Source organism: Dryobates pubescens, chromosome 3 (genome assembly GCF_014839835.1).
Source record: "Dryobates pubescens isolate bDryPub1 chromosome 3, bDryPub1.pri, whole genome shotgun sequence".
Classification (NCBI taxonomy): domain Eukaryota; kingdom Metazoa; phylum Chordata; class Aves; order Piciformes; family Picidae; genus Dryobates; species Dryobates pubescens.
The window spans coordinates 40,031,238-40,046,032 of record NC_071614.1 but is presented as its reverse complement, the minus strand read 5'-3'; the positions used below and the strand labels follow the sequence as shown (position 1 = coordinate 40,046,032).

Here is a 14,795-nt window from a genome sequence, read left to right as displayed (position 1 = left end):
ATAACACCTTGTCCCTACTTAAAAAAAAAATAAAAGTTCCCTGTGCCCTGCAGGAGCCACAGTGGTGTGGAGATTTTTCCCAAAGGTTTCACCTCTTAAAGTCCCTCCTGCAGACAGACTGATATTGTGACATCAAAGATGACTCTGACACATCATTCCCAGCAGGTAAATCCATCCAAGGTTAGTAGTGTTCTGAATGATGTCATATCACAGTAGGCAAAGAAACACTAAGTTATTAACTGTAATTTGTCTGGAGGAAGATTTAAGTGATGAAATTATTCAGTAGAGGCTTCAAAAGAATCAAATAAGGAAATACATTTTTCCCCATTTTGGTCTGTGACTGTGGTAATTCCTGACATAGGCTAAAAATTATGTTCCTAGCTAAAACATCCACAGCTGTCATTCCAGAGGGTACACACTTGCTTCAGTTTTCCTTGTTTTATTTTTCTTCTCTGCCAGTATCTTCAGAAGGCTTCTTGGACTAATATCCACTGTCAAAAAAATGGTGCACATATCTCACATTTTGTGTAGATGCTACTCACTGCCACTAACATGACTTACTAGTAGAACTGTGCTGGAAGCTTCTATCTAAATTTCATGACAGAAAAATTACTATTTATGGTGACCAAGTCAAGGAAAAAAATTACTTGTCAAGTCAGAGTATTTGCTTAGAGTTGGTCAGAGGGTAATCTGCCTCTGCCTGTTCCCTGGAAATTCAGTAGTTCATGGCTTTGCTCTCCATCATATATCAGACTGCTCTAACAATCTTCTTAGCAAGAGCATATCTTGTGATGTTTAGTTGTACCTCATCTGGTGAGGGCCATCGGATTGTCTCCAGAAACCCCTCCTGATTAGTATAGATTATGGGAGACTGTTGTTGTCTGTCAATTCAACCAGTAAATTCAGCAACTGGATAAATGACAACAAAGCTGAATTTGCAAAGGATAGAGAGAATTCCTATGTGCAGACAGAGGTATTCATAATTCCTAGGTATTGGATAGACTTGCTTTCATTTCATCAAAGAAGTCTAGTTGTATTCTATTTTCACAACATTTTGCTCTATAATTAAAGAAAATGTGTTTTTCTGCCTTCTGCCAATTAGAAAATGTTTTCCCTTTGCCATTTCTTCTTGAGTAGAGATTAGACCGGTTGTTTTCATCATCCTAATAACGGACTGCCAGCGTTTTCTGTCTTGAGGATTATGGTATGAGTAATTGAAAGACTATCCTGTACACAGATAATAGTGTCTTTTTGGTGAGGCCTACTATAAGCTCATTTCCTAGTGTCCCATTATCTTCTATTCTCTGAAAGTCCACCTGTGCTGCCAGCTTCTGACTTTACTGGTAATGTACAATTTGATCTATAAGTCTTCTCTCTTGTTGCCAGTCACATGTTGGCAAAACTGCCACTGTTTTGGAACAGTGCAACTTGGCAGAGCCAGGAATCAACAGGAAAGATCAAGGAAAATGAAGCTTTCAGAGATTAGTGGGCCAGAAATTCCTAAGTCCATTGGATTGATCCCAAGTTTGATTAGTTTAAACATAGATTGAAGGATTTTCCTATTCAGGAAATATTGCCACAATCATAATGATGTCAAAACCAACTATCTTTTCATTAATTTTCCCAATCGGATCTTTCTGTACCCTGTAGAGGGTGAGGAATAAAGGATTGGACAATAGTAAAAATGTCATAAAGACACATAATTATGAAGGTTGGAAAAGATCTCTATGACCACCAAGTCTAACCATCAATCCAACACACCATGCCCACTAAATCATTTCCCGAGTGTCATATCTACATGTTTTTTGAACACTTTCGGGGATGGTGACTTTACCACCTCTGTACAGCCTGTTGTGATGCCTGACCACTCTTTCAGTAAAGAAGTTTCTCCTATTATCCAGCCTAAACCTCCCATGGTGTAACTTGAAGTAATCTCCTCACATCCGATTACTAGGTACTTGGGTGAAGAGTCCTCGTCTACAGACAAAACAACCCCAGTTCTCTTAGCACTCCTCACAGGAATTGTTTTCCAACAGATTCTCCTGGTAAGAGGTAGCTTACATTGAAAATGCTTTTAAAATTAGGAGCATGGCAAAAGAGGAAAAAAAAAAAAAAATACAAGAATGGATATTCCTGAAATCCAGCTATGACAAAAGAAGTTGATATTTTTTCCAGAACAAAGGTGAAAATGTATGTGTATAGGTGGAATTAATATGAAATTATATGCCTTGGGTTAGTGCAATAGTGATTCTACATCTAATAATATCAATTGGGAGTCTGAGAAAGACATGTCCTTCAGAAACAAAGCCTGGAACCTGCCTATCTTCTGTTTGATAATGTACATAAATCTGAACCTACACATTGCACTCTGCTTGAACTTGTATGCTTCTTTATCTGTGCAGCTCTGTTTGTGCAGACCTCTGAGTCCACAGAATGATTTAATAAAGAAGAAAGATATATGCAACATCAATAGAGGAAAGTAACCTATGAAGTAATAGATTTGGAAGGCTGGGAAATTTGCCAATGTTGATTTCATACAACACAGTGGGAAATGCTTACTTTATCCATATAAAGTTATGGGAAAGTATTCAGTTATCTTCCACTATTAAAAGATGCAAAAAATGGTCTTTGAAGAGCTTTTTTCTGCCTTTTCTGGTTTTCAAATTATTTGCTGTTGTCTAGCTGTGGAAATATGACAACACTGATGGCATGAGATGGGAGGAGGGAAGAAAAAAATACCAACTGAAAAAAGAGCTTTCTTATTTGCAGCCACATCAGTCATAGAATCATTAAATCCTTTAGGCTGGAAAAGACCTTTATGTCATCGAGTCCAACACTACCAAGTCTGGTGCTAAACTATATTCCTCAGCATCATATCTCTCTGTGTTTGAAACATGTCCAGGAATGGGGATTCAACCATCTCCCTGGGAAGCCTGTTCCAGTCTTTGAGAATCCATTCAGTCAAGAAATATTTCCTAATGTCCAATCAAAACCTCCCCTGACACAACTCAAGGCCATTTCTTCTCAACCTGCCACTTGCTACATGGGAGAAGAGACCAACACTCACCTCATTACAACCTTCTTTTGAGGAATTGCAGAGAGCCTGCAGCCCTCTCCTCAGCCTCCTTTTCTCCAAGTTAAACAACCCCAGGTCCCTCAGCATCTTTTCATAGAGCTTGTTTGCTAGACAGTTCACCAGGTTCTTGTCTTTCTCTGCATCTGCTCCATCACCTCAATGTCTTTCTTGTAGTGAGGGACCCAGAACTGAAACCAGGACTCAAGGTATGGTCTCGCCAGTGCAAAATACAAGGGGATAATCACAACCACTCTTTGGGTCCAGCCATACAGCCAGGTTTTACCCAATTAAGTGTCACCCGTGATCAGCCAGTTTCTCCAGAAAGATGATGTGGGACACAGTGTCAACTCCAGATAGAAAACATCCACCACATTTCCCTCATCGTCTAGGTGAGTCCCTGTGTTGTGGAAGGTGATCAGGTTAGTCAAGCAGAACCTGTTTTTCATAAATCTATGGTGACTGGGCCTGATCACATGATATTCCTGAATGTGCTGTGTAACTGCGCTCACGATGATCTACTCCCTGACCTTCCCTGGCATTGTGGTCAGACTGACAGGCCTGTAGTTCCCTGGGTCATTCTCCCAGCCCTTTTGGTAAATGGGCTAACCTGCTGAATGACTACTTTGTCTTTGTCAGTGATACTAGTTGCTCCCTGATGGTCCAGCTCCTGGAACTGGAATACAGGGATGGGGAGCAGAATGGAGCCCCCCTAATGTGTGAGGAAATGGTCAATAGCCTATTGTGCAACTTAGATGTGCACAAGTCTATGGGACCAGATGGGATCCACCCATGGGTACCTAAGGAGCTGGCAGATGTGTTTACCAAGCTATTCACCATTATTTACCAACAGTCCTGGATAAGCAGGAAGGTCCCAGTTGTCTGGAAGCTAACACATGTGATGCCCATCTACAAGAAGGGCCAAAAGGATGATCCAGCTTGTCAGTCTGACCTCAGTATCAGGGAAGGTTATGGGAGCAGGTCATCCTAAGTGCCATTTTGCAGCACATGCAGAGCAACCAGGTGATCAGGCCCAGTCAGCATGGGTTTATGAAAGGCCTGACTAACCTGATCTACAACAAGGTGATCTGCCTAGTGAATGAAGAAAGGGATGTGGGCATTGCCTACCTGGACTTTAGTAAAGCTTTTGGCACCGTCTCCCACAGTATTCTCCTTCAGAAACTTGTGGCACAAATCTTGAATAAGTGAGGATGAGGGGACTGAGTGTACCCTCAGTAAGTTTGCAGATGACACCAAGCTGGGTGGTTGTGTCAACCTGCTAAAGCGTAGGGAAGATTTACAGCAGGATCTGCACAGGTTAGAGTGATGGGCCAAGGCTCCTAGTATGACGTTCAATAAGGCCAAATGCCAGGTCCTGCACTTGAGTCACAACAATCCCATGGTAAGTTACAGACTTGGGGATGTGTGGTTCCAAAGCTGCAACTTTGAGAGGTACCTGGGGCTATTGGTTGATAGTCAACTGAATGAGAGTCAGCAGGTGGCCAAGAAAGCCAACTGCATCCTGGCTTGTATTAGAAATACTGTGGCAAGCAGGAACAGGGAGGTTGTCATCCCCCTGTACTCCGCATTGGTGAGGCCACACCTCAAGAATTGTGTTCCATACTCTTCACCTCAGTGAAGACACCTCAGTGTCCTTCTGTAATGAGAGGTGACCTTATCACGCTCTACAACTCCCTGAAAGGAGTTTGGAGCAAGGAGGGGGCCAGCCTTTTCTCCTTGGTGTCAAGCGACAGGACTAGAGGAAATGGTTACAAGCTGCACCTGGGGATGTGTAAGGCTCAATATTAGGAATTTTTTTCTTTACTGAAAGGGTTCTCAAACAATGGAATGATCTGCCCAGGGCAGTGGTGGAGTCACCATCCCTGGACAGCACGTGGACCTGGTGCGTAGGGATATGGTTTAGTGTTGACCCTTCAGTGCTGCATAAAAGGTTGGGCTGAATGCTCTTTGAGGTCTCTTCCAACCAGATATATTCCATTATTCTGTCACTTGCTAACCCCCAGTCAACTGGAATCTCCCTGCTGAGCCAGGACTGCTGCTAAATGGTGGGAAGTATCTTGGTGAGCACCTCCTCTAGCTCCCTCAGTACTCTTGAGTGGAGCCAGTCTGGCCCCATAGACTTATGTAGGTTCATCTGATGCACTGTGTCTCTGACCTTTTCCTCCTGGATTATGGATTTTCATTCTGTTCCCTGTCTTCTACCCAAAAAACAACTAGTTCTTCTTTGTCCCTTGTGGTACTGACTTTTTGTAGTCCTACTGAATTTAGCAAAGTTAGTAGTACCTATCCAGAAGGTATATTATGGTTTCTTTTGTAGAATGCTCTGCAGTTATTGCTTATTATTAGTTTTTAAATATCTGACTCTGTTAAATTACTATACAGTGTTGTGATACTTAAATGAATACCTAATACGTTGTCTCATTTTAAGATGTGATCTGTGCTCTATCTCTAATTTGCAGTATTGAAGAGTGAGAGTAGAGAGGACACAGATGTATTTTGGTTTACTATTCATTTTTTTACAGGGAGAAATCCATGTTCTGTTTGTACAGAGGTAAACAGTAAAGCCTTCATTAATTACTTCAGAATAAGAAATTGGTCCAGAAAAAATGGGGGAAAACATTGACCAAAAACTTATATAACATCATCTATGTGATGTTATATGAACTCTTCTGGTTCATGCAGTAGTTACACACTGAAATTGTGGCCTTTGGAATGAGAACTACTTTGGAGCTATATCATCTAAAAATGTAATTGGGCCATAAAATCCTTATAAGCCTTTGTGGAAAAAAAATTAACTGAGTGAATCTAGTGGATACTTTAGAAACTTGAGTGCATCAGTCACTTTGCTGAATTTATACCTTAAAATTTTTCTGAAGTGAGCATTGCCCCCTCTAGGCAATGCTATTTGCTACATGATACCATCAAGATCTCCAGAAGATCCTATTTAGATGAATCTTCACTTTCCATTTGTTTCTAACAACTATAGAATACAGAGTGACAAAGACCACCCCAAGTTGTGTGTAACCATTGGTGCCCACCATAAGAAATCACAAAGTGCCTGTCTTTTAAATGGTAGTAGCATAGAGTCGTCTTGGGAATTCAATAGAATCTTTGTTTGCATATGCAAAACTGAGGTACTCAGTGACAAACCCCTTATAATAACAACAAACTTCAAATTAAAACCGTTTTAAGGCCTTCAGACAACTGAAAGAAGTGAATTTATACGTTTGTCTATTTCCTCCTTTCATCTTTTGTAGACTTGAAGAATCTGATAAACTTTTATGGAAAATTTGAGGTATCATTAAGAGTTAATGTTTCAGAGTTGGTTGGGGTTATTTTGTTTTGTTTGTTTGTTTTTAATTTTCAAATTACTTTCTATGTAAAATTTTAAAGCAGTTAAATGTTTTCCTTTATTTAGGTACATGATTATCAAACAGTGGGTTATTGATTATAAGACACTGGGTTATCAATTATCAAACACTGGAACAGGCTCCCCAGGGAGGTCATTGAACCCCTGTCCCTGGAGGTGTTTCAGGTAAATGGTTTAGCACCAGATTGGAAGAGCTAGATAGTGGTTGGACTCGATCCTAATGGTCGTTTCCAATCAAAAAAGATTCTATGATACCTGGTAAAACTGAATGTTAGAAATCTTGGTAGCTCAATCAAGTTGATACAGCCGTTTGCTCATGAGAGATGCTGGTTTTCAGTTCCTTTGTATTCAGTGTGATTTCCTGCTGCCTGCCAAGTGGATGTTGGTGCTGTCCTAACTGTAGGAATACACTGTTGCAATGATTATAAACAACACTTTCACAATAGTTATTTTTAGGACAGCAACTGTCCTTTTCAATGTAAACATTTTCATTTTTTATTCCATAGTGGCAATTTTCATGTGGGCAAGCAGTATTCCATTTGATTTTTTTTTTTGTAGGTGGTATCCACAAATTGCAGGGATAAGATTTCCCCTTGCCTTCCCACCCCAAGTATGCCTCGCTCTTTCTAAGTTTAAAAATGTGTTGATTCATATGAAAGGTACTCCTTTTTTTTTTTTTTTTTTTTTTAGTAAGATTGGGGTTGGTTGGTTGGTTATTTTTCCACAACACTGTGCAGCTGGAGAACTATTTTTATTTACTTGCTTTCGGACTGTAGTAATTCAATTTTGCCAGGCAGCTTTTTAGTCATATCATTGGGAATAATCTCTTGTTTTCTGGGTGTTGGAATTAGTATGATTCAGAAGGTAGTGGTTAGGGTCCTGCACTTGTTCTGTTAATCTAGCAAGGAGCACACTTAGCTCTAAATATATGAAGAATCCCTAAAATTGTGTGGAGTATGCATAAATTTATAAATAAAATTGAAGAAAACACTGGTCTTATGTAATTCCATCAATGTATGCACAGAGTAGAAGTCTATTTCTTCTGAAGAAAATACTGTTCCTGTTTGTTGAGGATAAAGGGAGAAAAACAGAGGTCTAAACCGTGGCACCAAGCACCCCATCCAGTCTCTTCTTAAACATCTCCAGTGATGGTGACTCCACCACCTCCCTGGGCAGCACATTCCAATGGCCAATCACTCTATGAAGAACTTCTTCCTAACATCCAGCATAAACCTCCCCTGGCACAGCTTGAGACTGTGTTCTCTTGTTCTGGTGCTGGTTGCCTGGGAGAAGAGACCAACCCCCACCTGGCTACAACCTCCCTTCAGGTAGTGGTAGATGGCAATAAGGCCTTCCCTGAGCCTCCTCCAGGCTAAGCAACCCCAGCTCCTTCAGCCTTTCCTCATAGGACTTGTGCTCCAAACCCCTCACCAGCTTTGTTGCCCTTCTCTGGACACATTTCAGCAAGTCAACATCCTTCCTAAACTGAGGGGCCCAGGACACAGGACTGAAGGTGTGGCACTAACCAGTGCTGAGTACTGGGGCAGAATGACCTCCCTGCTCCTGCTGGCCACACTGTTCCTGATACAGGCCAGGATGCCACTGGCCTTCTTGGCCACCTGGGCACACTGCTGGCTCCTGTTCAGCCTACTATCAACCAGTACCCCCAGGTCTCTTTCTGCCTGGCCACTCTCTGGCCACTCTCCAGCCACTCTGACCCCAGCCTGTAGCACTGCATGGGGTTGTTGTGGCCAATGTGCAGAACCCGGCACCTAGATGTGTTAAATCTCATGCCGCTGGACTCCACCCATCTGTCCAGCCTGTCAAGGTCCCTCTGCAGAGCTTCACTAAAACTACCTGAAGGGAAGTTGGAGCGATGAGGGGACCAGCTTCTTCTCCTTGGTGTCGGGTGACAGGACTACAGAAAATGGTGTCAAGCTGCACAAGGGAAGGTTTAGGCTGGATGCTAGGAGAGAATTCTACACAGAGAGGGGTATCAGACATTGGAGTGTTCTGCCCAGGGCAGAAGTGGAGTGTCCATCCCTGGAGGTGTTTAAGCAGTGTGTGGACCTGGTGCTTAGGGACATGGTTTAGTGTTGACCCTTCAGTGCTGGGTTGAAGGTTGGATTTGGGTGATCTTTGAAGTCTCTTCCAATGAGATTTTTCTGTGATTCTGTAATTTTGGATCTTTGAGCGTACAGAGCATGTGACAAAACTCTCTTTCCAGACAACCAAGGATGACTATGTCTTGCTTTGCCCTTAACAAACTAGGGATTCAAGGTCCTAAAGTCTGACTATATAAGCCGACAGTGTGCTCAGGTGCCCAAGAGGGCCAACAGCATCCTGGCCTGTATGAAGAATAGTGTGTCCAGCGGTCCATGGAAGTGATTGTCCTCCTGTACTCAGTATTGGTGAGGACACAATTTGAGTACTAGGTTCAGGTTTTGGGCCCTTGCTACAAGACAGACATTGAAGTATTGTAGTGTGTCCCAAGAAAGGCAACAAAGCTGGTGAAGGGTATGGATAACAGGTCTTCTGAAGAGCAGATCAGGGAACCTGAGGTGGTTTAATCTGGAGAAGAGAAGGCTAAAGAGAGACATCTTGGCTCTCTACAATGACCTGGAAGGAGGTTGGAGCAAGGTTAGTGTTGGTCTCTCCTCCTCAGTAACAAGTAATGGGATGAGAGGAAATTACCTCAGCTAGCCTCAGAGGAGGTTTAGTTTGGATATTCATAGTTTTGCTCATTTCCTCCTTCCAAGCTTTTTATGTCTGAAAAATGTCATATACTTTCATGGAAACTATGAGAAACTGTTAAGAGTTAGTCTTAGGAAAAAAAAAAAAAAGGGAAGAAAAAACCATCTTTTTTCCCCATATTTTCAAATGACTAGAGAAATTAAATTTTTTTAAAAATTATTTTATTTTTTTTTAAATTTAGGTACATTATTATCAAACACTGGCTTATCAGTTATGAAACACAGGGTTCTCAAAGATTGGAACAGGCTCCCCATTTAGGTGGCTGATTTCCCATCCCTAGACATGTTTCAAAGATGCAGAGATGTGGTACCAGACTTGGTAGAGTTAGATAACAGTCAGACTCAATGATCCTAAAGGTCTTTTCAAACCAAAATCATCTGTGATTCTATGATTTTATTCTATGATAATGGTGATATGGTATCAACAGCTACTTCCAAATTCAGACCTTATTTGTGTAGCTTACTCATAATTTCTCAGGCTTAAAAGTCATATATAGAAAATGGTCAGTGAGAGGACATATAGCTTTAGCTGCAATATGGTTGCTCACTAAATGGTAATTTATATTCTGTTGTCCAATATGAAGACAACTAATCTAACATTAAGAGGTAATTGTTGGACAAGGGCTCTACCCATGTGCCATTTCACTTACTAAGTCTGCGTTCAAGGTATAGACATGCAATCAGATGTAAGAGAGCAATGAGAACATGCACAGACAAGCATTGCTATCTGAAAAAGAGAACACATGACCTAAAGAGGGTCTTTTTGCAGTGTCTTGTGGACACTACAATGATCTCAACTAAAGAAAGTATCCTTTGAATTTTCAGACCATCCAGATCTGCTATTGAGATATAAAAATCTCTCTATAGAAAGGTTTAGGTGTGCTGTTCACTAATTTTTTTGCTATCTGAAAATGTATTTTTAATGCCCTTGTTTTTTCCTGCCAATCACATAATCAGTTAGTCCCAGTTTCTTTTCTTGTGGGGCTAAGCTGGCTTCCTCATTTTTGCAGTTCATCAATACAAAACTGATTTGAAGCTGAGCTGTATAATAATAAGCCTTTCAGCAGCCAGGCTTGACACTTGCCTTATAATTAAGGCCTTGATGGTTGTGTTGATGGCAAATGAAAGAAAATGGCTTTGTTCTCAATTCCAGAGGCTTGATTGCTGGTTCTCGTTCTCACCTGAATTCGACCCATTCTGCATTGTGCACATGATTGCTGGAGTGTGAGTAATTGCAGCGCTGGCAGATGACATTTTCATGAAGCACACTCTGCACTGCTCCAGAGGGAATTTACAGAATTTATAGCTGGAGAAGCTCATCAAACATGGATTTAGGAAATGCCTATGTGAAAAGTGGGAGCCCACAACCAAATATCAGAGCTTTTCTTTTGACATTTGCTTTTACATAAAGGACTGCTGTCTGCAACCTGTCTTACCTTATGGTAGGAGCATATTCCTGACTAGATTTTGTGATTAAGTACAGTTATTGAAGTTCATTAACACGATTTTTTTTAGTTTTTGGCATGTTTTCTTGGAATTTTTTTTTTTTCATTTGCTTGAATAGGAGTCAAGGGAAAGGAGATGGAAAATTGTTTTCTCGTTGCCATTCATTATTTTTACATTTCCCTAACCTTTCAACTCTTTTAAAATTCTCAGCTGTTTCACGATACTTAGGGATGAAAATGTATGCTTGTTTTGTATTTAAATCCTCTTATTTTCTCAACCTTTTTTACATCACAGCATATTTTGTTTATTTTAAATGAAAATGAATATACATTGAAAATAGTCACAAAGGCTTCTACAATGGAAATATACTTCAACAATTATAAATCAGATCTTTAGGAAGAAAACATTAATGACTTTCATATTGACAAGTTCACAGATTTCAGCGAAGGGTGTTTTGTGTGTTGTAAATAGGGATTGCATACTGAAATTTTGCATTATAGGCGACATATGCCATGATATGCATAAATCTTTCCTTCCTTCTGCCTTAGTATTCTGTCTTTTCCTCTCCATCTGACAGTCTTTGTGCCTGTCTTGTATTCACCACGTTCATATCTGAGCCCCTAGTGCTTCTCTTCATTCTCATAACACAATAGTGCTTGGATGACTACCTGGAGGTTGTTGCTGTGGTTGTATTTTTCCTTCACCTGAACACACAGAAACATTTCTGGAATCCTGATGACCTTTTTCAATCACAACTGTTTAGGCTGTCATCAATTTGCATATGAAGATTCATTGCTGCTGTGACTCAGACATATTTTTATACTGCTGTCTGGCTGGTTGGCAAGCCAAAATATCTGCACTTAGCTTTTAATATTTCTTCAAGCTTCTCAGTCGTGGCAAGCAGAGAGCCTTCCCTCCTAACATTTGGTATTACTGAGAGTCCTGAGCAATTTAATGATTAAAGATTGCAGTCTTGGTTTTGGTTTAGTTTTGGGTGGTTTTGGTTGGGTTTTTTGGTTTTGTTGTTAGTTATTAGACTTCTTTATCAACCCCTAAGAAAGTCCTTTGAGTTTCCACAATAAATATTTGATTCAGTGCTGATTATTTAAAATACACAGGGAAAAAAAAAATATCTGAGATCTAATCCGATATGTTAAACTGCCTGTTGTTTTAGGGCCTAACACCCTCATTTCAGTAATAGATCTCCATAGCCATGCTAATAAATGGCAACAAGAGGGGAATCAATCTGAACTGCTGACAGTTGTTTTAATTTATCCTATAACCCTGAGGTAACTGGGTAGCACAAGGGGAGATTTTAAAATTGTTTTATCTAAATTAGCGGATGCTATGCTGCTGTCATTTATGAAAACTAGGATTCCTTGTTGTTGTTGACTTGAATGGGAACAAGATGGAACCTGTTATAAATACTATGGTATGGTTTAGTCATACATAGTAGATCTCCTAGTACACTTTCAATACCAGTGTTAAATTCTGCTCTTAATCTTGTGTTCCTTGGGGTCTCATTTAACACATTCAGGTTCTGATCATCAGAGGTTCTCAGAATTTGGGTCTCAGAGAATCACTTCTTGTTTTGTGAAGCCATGAAAATAGTCACATGAGGTCTAAGTCTCAGGAGTTGGAGACAAAAGTCTGCGGTGGTTCATTGTGTCTTTTACTGGAAAGCCTAAGTAGAGCTGGATGCTTTAGTTGCCTATACTCCTCTGGAAGAAAAGTTAGGGACCTGTGCACATTATGGGAGTCTTTTTAGGTGCATTCCTAGTCTCATTGTCTTCCTACTGCAACAGACCCTCTCTTATAATGAGTTTTGAGTGGCAGCTTAACCCTGAGGGGAACCTGCCATTACCTTTCAGTGTGTCTGTAACAAAACAACCCATACTAATGTAGGACTTGTATCAGAAAAGGGTAGGATGTTGTCTCCTGTGTCCTCAGTCAGGATCTTTGACTTACAACATTATTTCCTTTGTGGGAATGAAGTCTGGATCAAAGCAGAACATGCTGAGAGGACTGTGAAGAAGAGGAATGAAAACAACAGCCATCAGATGAGACCAGTGAAATGTGACTCTGAATAGAAACTTTTGAAACTTGCTGAAGTGAATTTGCTGCCTGGTAGCATTACCTTAGTTATAGTATGTGGTCGAAGACATACTGGGCACTAGGATCAAATATTCCCCTGTGTGGGCTGATTTTGGGTAGTGGCAACTAACACAGCAGCTGTGATGTTGAGAATTGCCTTAATGCTTTATCAAGAGTTAAAATACTGCAAGTTGTGAAAAATGTTCAACTGGTATTGCAATGACCTTCTTGACACCATCTCAAGTTCTTATTTGGAAGCTTCAACTCACTTTAATAATCCTTCCCCTACCTTATTTGTAACTTTTACCCTTTATATGCTTATGTCATTAGATTTTTCAACAAGAATGTTACTATTCTGTTTCAATTTTCTGTAACGCTCATTCATGCTTGTTCTTCTGTCATCTTTTCATCAAAATTCTCCCATTTGCCGAAGTGACCCACCACTTGGACATCATCTTGTCTTCCCTCGTCTCTCCCTCTTGCTTGTTTCCTCACTTTGCTTTGTGTCTTTTGCTTGAGAATACGAATATGTGGTCTTCAACATCTTCTCGGCACTCCCTCTTAACTTCACCTGTCTTCTCTATTCCCTTCTACTCTTCATATCCAGGGGAAAGAGGATGCCTATCTCTTGGCAGGATGTTCAGACTCATCGCAAGACTTTTTGGTACGTGGAATGTATGGGTATTACCCACAGCTCAGTCTGTTGCGTGAGACCATTGACTATTCTGAAACGTTTTTCTTCCTCTCTCTTTTCTAAGTCTTGAACAACCTTACAGTAAAGGGAAGAGTGCCTTGCCTGACCCTGCTTTTTCTGTGCCCTTTAAAGGCTGTTCCATCCTCTGGTGCCACACATGTTGCAGTGCAGTCAATCACCCACAATTACTTGAGAAACTTCTTAGACAATACTGTGAGTGTATGTGAGTAGCTCTTCTATTATTCAAGGGAGTTGATTAAAGTTGCAGAAGTTTGCTCCCTTCATATATATCCATGGGAGTATTCCTGGTTTTCTTGTTATACCTTCGTGTAAGCCAGAACAACTATTTGTTACAGCTTTTTTTACCTCTTTTTGCATCTAAATAGAACTTAATCTTTACTTTGCAGTATCTGTTAATCCAAAAGTTGTTTCTTCAACACCTGTTCTACCTACTGTCTTTATTTGATGCAAATTGAACAGGACCAGGGTGAAGCATGCTATAGTGTACTAGCTAATGGATATTAAACATATCTCATTTTATTAATGATATACTTTTTTTTTAACCTTCAGGGACAAGTTATACAACTCTCCATGTATCTGCTTCTGCAAATTATTCTTCCATTCAAGAATGCTCTACATTTATTCTGCAGATATGCCACTACAACTGTTTCTTACTGTTATGTAGTTCATATCATAGCTGATACAACAGCCCCTCCCCCCTTAGTTTTCTACTTCTGACACTATTAGAAATGAGTCAGCTGTAGGAACTTGCTCTACAAACATTTCATGATCTGTTTAAGATCTCCTATACCTGTAGCAGAGGATGCCAAAGGTTTTGTCCTCAAAATATGGATGTTCATAGGCATATTTTACTTTATTTTTTATTTGCTATTAGAAATTTTGTGTTGGGTTGTTTTGTAGCAGTTGTCATAGAATCACAGAATCATAGAATTGTTTTGGTTGGAAAAGACCTCTATGACCATTGAGTCCAAGTTTCAACTTCAGACCACAATGGCCATTAAACCATGTCCTGAAGTGCCATGTCTGTATAATTTTTGAACATCTCCAGGGACAGTGACTCCACTACCTCCCAGGGCAGCCTGTGCCAATGCCTGAATTGAAGTATGGGGAGGAAAGAGGAGTGACTTTCTGAGCAGTCAGTTAAGAAATAGTCTGAAACCATAAAACGTTTTAACATGGCTACATTTTAACTATAAATGCAGGTTGGGATTAATTTAGTGCTCTAATCTGGTCACAAATATGATACTGATAGGACCATATTCACTTTTCTAAAACATTTTTCAATTGTTCATGCAGAAAAAAGTCAGCCTGTTTACACTTATA

General features: G+C 40.3%; 1 protein-coding gene across 15 annotated transcripts in view; it reads left to right on the top strand.

The window, feature by feature from the left end:
- Nucleotides 1–14,795, top strand: part of MYT1L (myelin transcription factor 1 like) — a 334,473-nt gene that overhangs the window by 68,466 nt on the left and 251,212 nt on the right. The window contains exon 1 of one of the 15 annotated variants that reach the window (XM_054179999.1): nucleotides 7,105–7,123. The exons of the other annotated variants lie outside the window; for them this stretch is intronic. The gene's annotated coding sequence lies outside the window, so the exon portion shown is untranslated. Of the gene's footprint in view, nucleotides 1–7,104; nucleotides 7,124–14,795 lie in introns of those variants that run through there. 15 annotated transcript variants of the gene reach the window in all.